The sequence below is a fragment of the Nothoprocta perdicaria genome, unplaced genomic scaffold, assembly GCF_003342845.1.
Source record: "Nothoprocta perdicaria isolate Ctin4 unplaced genomic scaffold, notPer1 scaffold_40, whole genome shotgun sequence".
Taxonomy (NCBI): Eukaryota; Metazoa; Chordata; class Aves; order Tinamiformes; family Tinamidae; genus Nothoprocta; species Nothoprocta perdicaria.
The window spans coordinates 1,485,196-1,497,522 of record NW_020455644.1 but is presented as its reverse complement, the minus strand read 5'-3'; positions in this window follow the sequence as shown (position 1 = coordinate 1,497,522).

Genomic DNA, 12,327 nt, shown 5'->3' with positions numbered 1-12,327 from the left:
AGAAATACAAGATGTTTTCTTCCTTCTCTCTTATAGATCTTTCTATCACCTGCCATCTTCCTCAGCCACTTCTAGAAACTATAAAATTAGGAATGACAAAACATGCAAAAATGAATCATAGGTAGAAGTGACAGCTCAGAAATATCAAAATGTGCTGTAGGTGGGACTTTATTTAAAATGGAATATAAAAAAGAGCAGGAATTCTTTGGGGAAATAAGAAGTGAAATATAAGAATCTAAAGGCTCAGAAAATCCCAGCATGAAAAGAAATAGCAAAAAATCAACAGAGCCAAGTGAACACGGCACAGAGACCTTTGTAAATAAAGTAACAGATGCATTGGAAGTTGCTAATTTAGTTTGCAACTGAGCATTGACTTCTGTTTTAGACCAACTCAATTCTCTCATTCTCTCTACCACTTTAAATGTGTGATCAGATACATCAGACCATATTTTCTTTCACTTTCGAGGTCTATGTGCGATTGATGATTTACCACTCACAGTAGAAGATAGRCTGATGTGCTGTTTTTACCGCTGCAATAGCCAAAGCTGAGTCAGTTGCTTTGAGTATAATTTTGCAGGGTTAACTACTCATTCTTGATGACTAAGCTGTGTTTTTTTTTCCTTATCAGTCACTTACAGTAAATTCTATAAACAAAAGTGATCTGATGAACTGTGAGAATTGAATCTACTATGAGAATTAAATTTGTTATAGTAAATAGCCCTTATTACATGTCTCAGTGCCTCTAAAAATGTAAACATGGAATTACAGCAAGCACKTGTGTGTGCATCCACAATGCAGGTGGCATTCAAAGCATCCTTTTCCGACAGACAATACAGAAACTGCATTTATGACTCCATTTTGGGGACAGGCTTTCAGATTTCATTCTGCTTAAGCAACTTTTAAGTCTTTCCTATAATAGAGTAAAACTTTATTCATCTCTTCAGACTTTAGACTTCAGTCTTTTGCATGAGTCTGGCCTACATCTAGACCAAAAGCAAATATCATGAAGTCTAGTCAACACACTGTATTACTGGTATAGAGGCAATGTCTTCAAGTGCTTTATGAGAAGTGCTTCATAAGAGACACAGCTATTGCCCCAAAGAGCTTCCATGTTGCATGCAGGGCCAAAGATTCTTGGAAGATATTTGCTAGTGGGTAAGAGGGAAGCATGAAGAAACAGTGTGATGTTTCTGGAGTACATACYGGCCTTTAATGTCTAGCTCTGTAGGGAATGAAACACACAATGAAAACTACAAGATTACTTGGGGAAAAAGATACTACCAGACCTACTCAGTCATGATCCCAGAACAATGTCAGACWGGAGCTCACTCTACCTCCAATCTTTGCTTCTGTTATCCCAAGCAAGTCCCTTTTGGTTGCTAGACTGTGAGCAGTACAGGAGGAAAAAATCTGTACTGCAAGGACAGTAAGTGGCAGTGGATGGAGATATTTGGTTTCAATTCAGGAAATTTGTTCCATTAGAAAGAAAGTTGRAAAAGAATTCTGTTTTATTGCTTGAGAGATGTTTGCTTTGAGGAACGTACTGGTAGATCTTCCTCAAAGCTCCAGAGATTCAGCTAGGATCCTGTCACAAAAGCCATGACTGTATGCAACTTCATAAAACATTTCCTTCATGTTGGGTGTTGTAGAATGGATTCTGAAAGAGCAGAGAAAGAGACAAGCTAGATAAAAGATTTACAGTAAAGTACTTGAAAACGAAGCAAGAAGATTAAGTTAAAGAACTGATTTGTGATGTGGGAGAGACAAAAAAGTCCTTGCTTTGCAGTTGATTTCTTCAGTGAACCTCTGGATCTCTCTGGAGCTCTGCAAAACAGGTATGAATCTATTTCCCTCCCTACTGGGAAGAAAGGTGTTTAAGATTCTGAAGTGCTGAAAAATGCCAATTGTAAAGTCAATGACATRGAAAGAACCTGTAATTCTATAAAAAAATTGACAAAATTATTTACTTGCAAAACATGTACTTTTGTTGCCTTTGGGTGGTTAAGAAAATATTTTATTGCTTATGATGTTGTTTCTTCTATCCCCTACAAAAATGATGAAGACTGAAAGGCTTTTTTTTGTTGTTGTTATTTAGTTGTTTCTTAAAATATACAAAAAGGCAGAAGTAATAGGAACATATACTGGTCTTTATGTTCTTTTATCTTGTACAAAAATATTTTCTAAAAGATTATAAGATTTTGTTAGATTTTTCAAACCATTGTTATGAGCAAACTACACTGTTGATTTTTTTTAAACATCTGGATTTGAATGGCTGTTGTGCTGCTGCAAACAGTTTCTACTGTCTCTGTTCTTATTCACAGTAGAATCCAATCCAAAACTTGAGAGAGATTATATCCTCTAAGTGTTTGGTCTGAGATAGGCTCTGTTAAGTTTAACTGTGTAATTCCTGTAACAACCTAACCTTCACTGTGACAAATGCTGTCTGAAGTGGTTACTTCAGATAATGATGGGGATACCACAGATTTTGTGTGAAGGAGGATGTAAAGAGATTAGCATTACTGACAACCTGTATCATGCACCTATAGATACATATGTGTAAATATGATTATTCCTTAAAAGAAATCCTTGARATTTCTCTCTTTATCTCTTTAAAATATTGAAACACATATGAAGTGAAAACTGTCAAGAAAAAGCTGTTAGCATTGCTTCTCTTTGAATTCGAAGGCTTTTCTCATGGACCTCCTTCCAGCATCCCTGCAGTACTGCACTCTGAAGCTAGGGAGGCACTTGTGTGCCRAGATGTGGCGAGATTAGGCTCTCTGTTGTAGCTGTGTGCTGATAACTGGCAGCTCTCCCATCCCCAAAGAGGGTTTCTGTATGCCAWGTTCAGAAGCTCTGCCCAAGAGCAAGAAGGGGAGAACTCATGTTCTAACTCAAGCATGAGCAACATATCCTAGAACATAGATTAAAAGGGAATAGCAGCAGCAGGAGACAGTTACCTCTGAGCAACATTTGATGATCGTCTTCTGGATCTGATTGGGCTCTCTGACTGTTCTTACATCCCTGGTGGCTGTTTTTCTGGCTGTCTTTTGACTAAGAAGAAAACTGTGATGGATTATTGACCCTGCGTGTGCAGGGGGTTTGGACTCGATGACCTCTGAGGTCCYTTCCAACCTTGGGCATTCTATGATTCTATGATTATCAAACAAGCCCAGCTTTTTTTTTTCTTCCCCAGAAATTTGTGTAGTGTGTTTCCWTTCCATTCCTAGAAATGCTACTTTCAACAAGCAGCACGAGTGTGTGTGCTTTCAGACCTGTGTCCAATCTAATCTTCTGTGCTGCTGTAGCATTATTTTTGCAAGCAATGCTCAAACCATCCGTAGCTCCAAAAGCAGGCACACAGAAGAAACACTGTGTGGGCGGGTAGCCAGCATCAACTTTTTCAGTCCTGCCTCTGTCTTTCCTAAAATGGTCTCTGAAGTGATTTTGCAAAGTACATGGTTGTAATTAAGAGAGAAAAATGAGCTGTTAATCAGAAACATACTCTGTTTGCTCTAACAGCACAGATACACCTGGGGCAGAGATTGCCATGTGTGATACATCCATATTAAACAGCATATGGACAGGATTTTCTTTCCTTGGTTTGAAATGAGTATTGATCTTGCCCAGATGGCTTAAGCCCAGGCAGACTCTGGATGTCTCAGCTGTCCATTGCATCCTCAGCTATATCCAGTGCTAGCAGGAAAGGTGCTTAGACAGACTCTGCAGAAAGCATAGGCTGCACACTTTGTGTGCCCTTTCACTGAGCCCACTAACACAAGGCAGAAAAGCCACTGATTAATATACTGAGGAGAYTGCTGTGTGTTGGATACCAGACACTGAAGTTTAGAGGTTAACTGGAAGATGGTTTCAGATTCACTTGGGATTCGGTACAAGGTTGTTTATGAGGTTGCTCTCAAGTTCTTTTCTTCCTTTTCAAGATACCTATGTGACCCAGGTTCATAGATAAAACCCAAGAAAATATGTTTACCTGAAGTTTTTTCAAGGCATGATTATAGTATACAATTACAGGCAATCTAGACAGTTGTGTGGCCCAATATAACTTTGATGTGGTGGACTAGGTCTTTCAGTCACAGAATTCAACGCAACTTCATTGATTCCTGGACCTGGTAAGGACATATGGTAACTGCTTCAGCAACAACCTGTGTTTTGCCTCACATTTTTTTTTTTTCCGGCCTGGATTAAAAACACTTCTGAGGACTCAGAAGAACAAATAATAAAGCTGAAGGCAAACAGCAGTAGCAGAATAGAAGCCACTCACGGTGCCTTAGGAATAAACTCCGAGATAAATAGTAAGTATGGTTTCCTTTTGCCTTTCGTGTGCTGTTGCACTTCACCTTCAAAAGCTACAGCCGACATTCAAAGTCAGTCATAATGCAACATTTTCATGTATAAGAATTCCTTTGTCAGGCTTCAGGACAATGTAATATTACAGCTAGAAAGTATTGTAATTAAAAGTCAGATTTCCTGCAGCACAGAACAGACACAAATGGGCCAGAAGTGATTAATAGAGTTCATTCAGTGCCAAGGAAATTAACTACTGAGGAAAAATGAAAAGTACTGGTGAAGGATGGAAGATAGTAGGTAAATCTACTTCACTTTTATGTAGCTGGGCTGAAAACTGCAGTGGTTCAGAAGCTGTTTCCTGTGAGGTTGCTATTATTAAGTTGGCAAGTCCTGATACCAGCAGGGCAGAAAGCTGAGAATAGAAATAATTTTAGATACTGAATTTTAATTTATTACCACAGATCTATCAGAAATCATGAAAATGCCTTGTGTTTTGCAGGAAACCCAGCCTTATCATCTCTGAATTTGCCATAATGTCAGTAGAGGGTTTTCCTGAGAAAGGGATTCTAGATGCCCTTAGGAGAAAGGGACTGAAATCCAGTAGCTAAGAGATCTGTTCACAGAAGACTCATGACTTTGCCAGTATGCTAGGGACACTAATATACAGGGTAGAGATGACTGTAGCAGGGGAGCAAAATTCCTTCAACAGACTTTTGTTCATCACTGAAGTCATGTAAATCTTGCAGATTTATCAGATTCACTTTCTCTGACCCACCATCCTAATGCACAACCCCCTCCCACCACTAACTCAAGCCATGCTGAAAAAAAAAATCCGTATTTTGAATTTGGAAGAGTGTAAGCTCTTAACTTTACCTGAAGCTCAGATTGTATTTCACCATAATGAACATCTATGGACAGTTTTCATTTCTCTCTGAGACTGGTTTCAACAGAGAACTAGTCCCTGGCCTGTATTAATTTGGTGAGAGTCATATATCTAACTCATGCTAATGTCACCTCAGCTCAGCTGGTTTGAGTGATTTCTGGGGGATATCATCCAAATAGCAGCTAACAGAGCAGATGTAATTAAAAAGAGATAAGAGTACTGGCATTTGACTCTGTATCAAGGTACGAATCTTGACTGAAAGCTCTTGAACTGATTTCAACTTCCGTTGTCCTTTTCTGTATAAATACCGATCCTTTTCTGCTAGTCACTGCCACATATCTCTATTGTTCTCTGTGCCTTTCTCATGCAGATTTAGCATTTTCTTTCTTTGCCCTCTTGCTTCTATCCCCTTTGATTTCCATAGTAATGCTGAAAGTTTGAAGAGACTAAGTTTATCATGTCTCAAGACATTCAGGTAGAGCTAAATCACTCCAGAGTGTTCCCAGAAAACTCCTCTCTACCCAAGAAATTTGTTGTAATTTTTATTTGAACCTGGAGCCCATGGCTGCTAGAAATGAATTTTCTTGACGCAGAAGTGAGCAAGACACTTTAGCACGAGCACAACATTTGGAGAAATACAGTGATTTCCACAGGAAAGCTTCATATTCCAGCACAGAGAGCTCGTGTTCAAAGGGATTTACAGTCTCTCTTGAATGTTCTYAGAATTAAGGAAAGCTATCACTGTGATAGATGGCTATACCCTTGGGAGCCARACTGAAACAAACTGCCAGTTTGGGTCTGTGCTTTATACATTGAAAGCTTAGAAAACATCTACTTACTCCATGAGTCAGACTGATAAGAATATGATAAGACCAGTTTAATGACTGGTCAGACCAACTATCCTTCTAACCTAATACCCTGTTATCAAAAGTATTTATAAGCAGGTGCTTAAGGAAGAAAAAGAAAATGCAAACATATGTGGCACTTCCTTCTAAGTCTTTCCAGATCGGGGACTTCCTGGAAGCATTTTGGAATTACACTTACAAGTTACAGCCTGATCACTCTACTCTGAAATCTGGTTGACACCTTCACAAGACTCCACTAAAAAGCAAACTTATCATCCTTTATGTAAAGCTGCCCTGACTCTGTCTGGATTATTTCTGATACAATGTTTATGCAATTTCTTCCTTACTCCGTATACTTTCTATTAGTTTGCCCAATATGGACATCAGTCTGATGTTTCTGTAAATCTCCGCTGGGACCTCAGCATCACATATGCTACCCTCCAGGCTTAAGAGCCTAGACTGTTTTATATGAAAGGTTACATAATTCTCTTAGCAATTCAGCTATTTCATCCTTGACTTGCTTCAAAACTCTTGAGTGAATACCATCTGGTCTTGGCAATGTGTTACTGTTCTTTATATCATTTTTTTTGCTGAACCCTTTCTGTAGTTATTTCAATAGCTTCTCTGAAACAATCCAAGATTCTCTTATTACTATTGCATAGGCTGAGGAGTAAAGTAGTTGAGTGACTGATCTTCTGGAAGCAAAGACATTGGTATTGACCCCTGGGCTGTGATTTGATTATATTGCATCTTTTAGCCAATATTTGAATGTGTAAAGGTACCATACAAATAACAGTGATGGTGTTGTACAGAAATGTTCATTTGTCAGCTTTAGCTGTCAAGGGTGTTCTGCTTGGACCACTGAGTGTGCTGTTTGGGTAATAAACTGCAGTGATGTCAGTATTATGATCACCGGGAGTTCATGTCTTTCTGCAAAACAATAGCTATTCTCTGGAATTAGAGGTGTTTCCATGGGAGATGCATGATGAGAAGACAGCGGGCTTACAAGACAGTAGCTCTGTGCCGTACAGTGGCAATGCCAAAGAAACGTAGCTCTGAAGAAACTTTTCCTTGGTACAGCTCAACTGCAGACTCAGTGAGCTCAAGGCTAAAACTAGAGTGTGCGGTAATTGGGCTGTCTGTAACTGAAGGATGAACAGCCTCACATAAGTAATTATAATTATTTTGTTGTAAGTGTTGAGAGTTATTTTCTAAGCCAGAGGTGGCATTATCTTGCCTTATGCTCGTCTCAATTTCTGTTGAACTTTACCTTGCTTTTGCTGAATACCAGGCATCATTTTGCCCCTGCATCTCTACTTAGATTCTGTCACTGCTCCTTTTGCTTCACATCAGAGGCAAGTGGGAAAGTCTGCATAGCAGGAGATGCTGGGCAGCAGTGAGGGTCAGGTGCTCGGTAAGTGGGGGAGAGATGGGAGCTCAACCAGGGTAACAGTAATGAAAGCAAAGCAGTGACCTCAAAACAAGGGCCCAGTCCTYGAGCAGTAGGATCAGATCAAGTCCAGTCAAGATCACCAGGATCAGCCACAGTCTGGTGATCTCCAAATTGCTAAAGTATAAGGGCACGTCTGTGACCAAGTCAGGATGTCATCTCCACAAGGCAAGGTCAATGTCAGCAAGACACAAGAGCCTGAGCTCAAACAAACTCYTGAGCCAAGGGTCAGAGACATTGGGGTTGTGGCCTCCCCATGAGGATCCTTGCAGTTCTTTTGCATTACTTAGCATCTTTACAGAAGTGCGATCCAGTGTTATGCAGTTGCACCATGTCAGAGCTGGCTGCATGCAAACCTCAGAAGGGGGAGAAGTTTGCTCTGGTGCACTCAGAGCCCTTGGAGGGTGTTTGCTGCACTAGATCTCACTAGTGCATCTAGATTTACAAGGTTTTCAAAGTTTTCCCTTCAAGTCTTGGCACTTTTCTGGAGTTTGGCATGTCCTGACAGAAATTCTGTAAAGTGGTTCTGTATGCCAGCAGATTTCTCCCTGGATCAGCAGAGACAATTTTCCTGACTTCTAGGCCTTATGAACGTTTTTCTTCCTCTTTGCTTTCTAATAAATGAGAAAACTTGGATCAGTTCATACTGTTSCTTCAGACTTCTTTATTTTACTCTCTCTGCAGTGAAATGATTATAGACCTTTTCCTGTCAGCTTTCATCTCCTCACCGCTTCTTGCTCCATAAGCTGCTTCTGCAGAAGACACTAAGATCATCAAAACAAATCCCTGGAATATACATGCAGATGTTCCTTAAGCTTTTGTATAATTTATGGAGTTGARCCTTGAGAGAGCATCTAATCTCTCTGACCAAGTGCAGAGTAGCATCAGTTAAGATTTTCTGGTCATGTGATAAGAGCAGCTACTGACATGATTTCCTTGTCTTTTATTTCCCAACAAAAAATGTAATAGTTAAGTAATAATAACAGGTTCTCTTTTTCCTACTAGTACTGAACATATCTCATCTTATTGGTCATCCACTGCTAATTTCATGTCCTAATTTGAGCTGCATAACTGTGATCTCTGCTCTGGAAGATATCTAGGTGTGTTTACACTTCGGCAATTGCAGATAATTTGACACAGAAATCTGTTATGAACTTAATATTATCAAGAGACTGTTGGAAATTGCATTATATTAGACTTGATGATGGAAAGGCATTCTCTTACAGTGAACTGGGATCATCATGATGATAAATGGCATTATTGATTCATATTCAAGTGACAGAAAAGATGAACAACAGGCAGGTTAAAAGATGGTCTGTAAATCCAAATCTTCATCCAAATCTGGTATTATTCTAGGTGTTTTTATCATATTTCAGTATTGGTTGTTAAATGCTGTCCTGTGCAGTTTTAGTATGAGATTAAGTTTTATATTACTACCAAATACTCTTCTAATCTTAAGAGCTCTCTTATTTCAGTCTACAGTCCCCTCTTTAATACAGATCACCAGTCTGAATTCCTAAAGTGACTCAGGTGCAAAATGCTTTTGTTTTTCTTTTTTTTCAAGTCTGTTTAGTAACTGAAGAAGCTCACTCAGTGAAGTACAGAATAGATTTAACTATTCGGGATATATATATATACACACACACACAATCACATAAAATTGCACAGCTAGGAAAATGCATTGCTGTTGTGTGCTAATGACTAGTTATCTTCCAAATTGCTTATTTCTTTTATCAAGTTGGTCAATAAAGACAGTTGTTTGGATTTTAGCAAAAGGAACCTGCAGTTCTGCGTGAAAAAAACAAGGTAACTTCATGATTCTAATATCATGCTCTATAGAATTCTCTGATGTTTATCCTGCTCATCTTTATACTAGAAAGGAGATATAAGGGTGCAAATATTAATTTCTCATAAGCAAGCTATAGTTTAAGCATGGTTATATCCTGAAGTTAATCAGTCAGTTCTGAAACAGCATATTTTCTGCCAGTAGTTTACAGTATTGCCTAGATTTCATTTTCTATACCACGATGCAAATCCTTCTCGAAGGTGTTTTCTTCCAGCCTGAGGTGTGGAGGGAAGTAGAAACTAGCACTTACAGGGAGTCATCTGAAAGGTTTTCCTGTGGGTTCTGAATGCTTTCCATTCCCAGGATCCCAGGAAGACTCCAGAGATCAGTATAATGRCAATGGGGGGTTTCGCGTCACACTGCACATCACTCTAGCACTACGTACCAGAGGGGGCAATACTAATGCAGAGGTAATGGCTACCTCCTCTCCCACATCACTTATCTTCTGAAAGAGGGTCTTTTCCCTCGCTAGATCAAGCCTAAAAAGTAGCACTTGTTTGTGTCTTCAGTGTGTATGAACTGACACACAGTGTGTGTCCTGAGTAGCCTACAGGAAATGAAAAGCAGAGGAGCATATGTTTCTCCCTGCTAAAGAAAGAAATCAAAGTAGTTTTCTGGAAAGAAATCTCCTTCTAGTTGATAAATAAAATACGTTGTTTTTCTTCACTTGCTGCCTTCCATTATGTGGTTATGAATTATAAAGAGACCTTTGTGACTCTCTGCACATTCCTAAGAACGTAACAGTCATTTTCCTCTTTTCTCTCTTAGGAAGAAGGCTCTAAGTACACCATCATCAAATACTTTCATATGAGGGTTAGTGATTAATGCTTCTTACTGTAACAGAAATGGTTGGATTTCTGCTAATGCACTTCCAGATATTCCCAAAGAGTGGCTGTGGAGACACTCTCCAGATTTGCATTCAATAGGTAATGACCTGATGGCGGAAGAAAACTAAATTGGAGTGATGGAAATGTATTGTCACTGTGTCTTAAATCCAAATTACCTGGAGAATTTCTGTTTTGCTTCTATTGTTTGTAAGGTAATGAAGGATTGACTTCTAACATTCATTACAAAGTTGCATTATAGTTATAGCTGTGAAAACGTTCTCATGATAAAACCTTCCATTCAGCTGCATAAAACTTTCCACCAAAATTACCCTTTGGGCTGAAATTACTTATGCTTGTTCTGCTCCCAGAAGTAATTTGTTTTTTTGAAAGCAGTACAATGCCGTTTGGTGGTGGTGAGATAAACGCATTAAAAAAAACCCAAAAATCTTTGTTGCAAAATGTGATTCTTTAAGCATTAAGAAATGACTAACAATCACAACTTGAGACTTGCTGGACTTTCATACCCAAGGAGACCAAGTGGTTTTTTGAGCTTGAAGTTTCATTAATTAGAAGTATCAGACCAACCTTGTCATTTCAATTGATYTTTTCAAAGCAATCTTCAGTCATTCTGCATTCTGTCATAGGCCCTGGATAGTTAAATGTATTTTTATTTCTGCATGTACATGCATTTTTGCATGATGATCCAGGTGAGTGGAGGCATATATGGTTAACTACCTAGTTTGTATATGTCTGCTGTCACATACATTTACCAGCTTACACATACTGGTAGTAACTTGAATTTTAATGAAAAAATTGGCCTTCAGTATTTGCTCTCATGCTTCTCTTTTCCTTTCGATGGGTTACCATGAGAAGGAGCCCAAATTCAGCACTGAACAGCAACATTTTAAAGCTCATTGTGATGTATGCTGTTTTCCCTCTCTAATATGAATTGTCTTGCAAGAATCTTAGGAAAAGAAAGCAATACGCCAATGAATTTTCATATACACAATTGAAGGTGTGAATAAATTCATGGATTGCTGTCTGAGAAAATCATTTATAAAAAATGATTCTTTTTGTTATTATTTTCAGATTACAGGAGGAACTGAAAGAGCATTCAAATGTAGCATACCAGGAAAAGTAGCTTATGTTCAAGTATTCATCTTGTTGTAAGCATGAAGAAATTCATGGTTGTTGCATCCCTTGAATGTGCGAAGTCAAAGATGTCACTGAAAAAGTTGTGCCAAGGAATAAGAGCAATGTCATTGAAATGATCCACAGCATCATAAAAGAGACCATTGACCTAATAGGATGAACWGGTGAAAGAAGGGAAACGTCAGGACATCATTGGATTGAGTCTGACTGAGATATTTTCTTTGAAGTCACGAGGTAAATCTCTCATTTATAAGAAAAGACTGAGAACATCCTGAAATAAAAGCTATCAGTAAAGCCTACAWGGTTTTAGAGCTTTTGTATGTCCATCCATCCTACCACTGCAGTTTTCAGTAGTGCCTTTTAATGGCAGTCTCTCAGAAACACAGTATTTTGCTTTGCTAACTGTACACTAGGTTTCTGTGGTGAAATACACRTGTGACTTCCCCTCTTTCTGATACGCACTGGGAAATCTGCACTACAGCAGGGCCTGAACCATGTTTAAAGGGAAGCTCTTCTCTCTTAGAATTCCACTTTATCACTCCAGAGTTAGTCTCAGCCCAAGAAATACACAAGGACCTTATATAGTCTTCRCAGTTTTTGACTCATCACTTCTAAATCTGATGAAATATTTGGGAGCTTTAGAGTAACTATTAGAGCTCTATTTGTATCTATAAACATGAAGGAAGGGAATGAGTTGTGATAGCTTGATAAAATTAGTCTAGCCTGCCCCAATCTTCAGATTAAGGCTGATATGTTTTCAACTCTGATGGGATTGCGGTATAAGGCTGAAAGGAATTGCTCTAGGAATCAAAATGGAGATCAGATGTATTACTAGGTCAATAGTAAGCAGGAAAATTGATTTTAAAGAAGTCCTCATAATTCTGTGGGGACAGAGAAGTACTCAGTCAGAAGGACAAGCAGTCTGCATTAGCGAGTACTGTCACCCAGGGAGAAGCAATAAAGTTATGGGAAGGATGGAAGGATGAAGTCAGAGGAGACAGAAGGGAGTCAGCATC